The sequence below is a fragment of the Solanum tuberosum genome, unplaced genomic scaffold (genome assembly GCF_000226075.1).
Source record: "Solanum tuberosum cultivar DM 1-3 516 R44 unplaced genomic scaffold, SolTub_3.0 scf00134, whole genome shotgun sequence".
In the NCBI taxonomy this organism is placed as follows: Eukaryota; Viridiplantae; Streptophyta; class Magnoliopsida; order Solanales; family Solanaceae; genus Solanum; species Solanum tuberosum.
In genome coordinates, this window is record NW_006239062.1 from 77,132 (window position 1) to 79,434 (window position 2,303).

Sequence of the window (2,303 nt, forward strand, 5' to 3'; positions counted from 1 at the left end):
TAAACCAGACTTTGATCAATTTTGTTTTTACACAAATTTAATTGCTCTAAATAATTTTCAAATCCTGATTTAAATTTAATTAGCAGCCTAAAAAGAGGTGTCTATTCTCCCCTAGTGATACACAAACATATAAATGCCTTAATTAGATCCACACAAGCTTGTTGTGGTATCATTAATCAATTATCCCAAACCATTACCAATTCCAATAACATTTACTTGGATAATATGTTGAAGAGTTAGGCAAGATGATCAACTGTGACATTCAATGTTTTTCTTTAAATTTTTTCAATAATAAAGGAGTACAATAAATGTGAGACACATACATGAGTTGTGTTTTACACAAAGTTATTACATTCCACCTAACTTTATACTTGGCCCTTTTTCTATAATAATGAATACTCTCCTCCACCACTCAAAAGAATTTAATATAAAAAAATATCCAGCTACTGTTTGAGTCATTTACAACAAATTGTTTTTTTTCCAATTGGCAATTTCACTTTTTAGGAAATTAATTTTTGCACTTTGCAAGTTAGGTGTGCAATGTCCTAATGTATTGAACTTATTTTAAACACCCAAGATTACTCCTATGTTCCTTCTTTGTGATCTTTAGCAGTGCTTTTTTTTCTTCCTAGCTAACAAGACTTTTGTTGTGAAATTAGAAAAATACATCAACTACCAACATTATTAACGTCCACCAACTACAAAAGGTGAAAAACACCTATTCACATTAAATTGTTAAAGATATTGGTCTTTGTTAAATGGGGGACCAATTATTAAACATGATATAATGATTAGCTCTTAAGGAAACATGTCAAACTAAAAAGGGTGTGTTTAATTGGTAGGAAGAAAAATGTTTGTCACACAACATGTTGTCTTGGATAATATATTTATGGAAAATAAGTGATTTTTTATTTATTTTTTGTGTTTAGTATGTAAGCAAAAAAGATAATCCCAAAAGTATTGAATTGAATGTTTGAATGGTCCGTTAACTTATAGTAACTGATCATAAAAGTCACTCTACTTTGTTTTACTTTTTAAAAGTCATCCAACTTTGTCTAGTTAGCTTTCAGAGTCATTTAATTGAAAATATAAATTTGTAGGAAAAAATATTTCAAAAATTAAGATCAATATTTGGATTTATTTTGGACCCTTCCCCGCTTAAAATGAATTGACTATATAAAAATGCTCTTAATAACGTTTAACAACAAAAATATGATGGTTAAATATTATTAAGGGAATCTCTAATATTTAAAATGTTAGAAATTAAAGAACCATCATATTATTTTAGTTAGTCGTTATTAAAGGTATTTCTTATATAATCAACTCATTTTTTTAAGGTCAGGTCACGAATTGGAATAAATTTAGGGTGAGTTGGGTCCTCAATAAAATTGCATATTGATTTTAATTTTTTAAAATATTTTTTTTCTAAAAAATTACATTTGTCATGTCATTAAATAGTTACCAAAATATATATCTTTTTTTTTATTAAAATGACCATGAAAGCTAATTAAGCAAAGTTGAATGAGTTTAGTGGTCAATTATTATAAATTAAGTGGCCATCTAGACATTCAACTCAAAAATATTTATATATAATCTAGAAAAACACTATAAGGTGGATGAGGATAAGGTGTTGGGGTGGAAGGAGGGGGTAGATTCGCAATATTGTCACAATCTGAGTCTACATCGTGGACATGGCTGGTACTCAAAATCATTGTTGATCCGAGCGAACCCTTGGCTTGACATACTTTAAAACTAAATACTGACTAGTGCGGAAGCTTTTAAAAGATGATCATGCAATATAATAACTTAGAAAAAAACTCAACAACTTTATACATAAAAGTCTGAAATATGTATAGTAGGGGTGTACATGGCCGGGTTGGTTCGGGTTTTTCAAATAGCAAACCAAACCATTTGTGTCGGATTTTTAAATTTATAAACCAAATCAAACCAATAAAACTCGGGTTTTTCAACCTCGGGTTTTTTCGGGTTTTTCGGGTTTTTCCAGTAAAATATTCATACAAACATATAATTTACTTGTACTTCAAATATTTCTTTAGTCCTACCAAAATACAACTATCTAAGATGTTTCTTAAAAATATAACACAATATGATATGATTAATGACACTAAAATCCAACAAAAATAATAATAATGAAATCCCGTAAAACAAATATTGCAAATTAACAAGTCATAATGAAAATGATCATAATTTAAAAGTACTAAATCATGCTAAAATAAGTATACTAAGTATTAGTTATATGACTAAATATTAAAGGAAATTAAAATTAGATTATGTATTTGAAT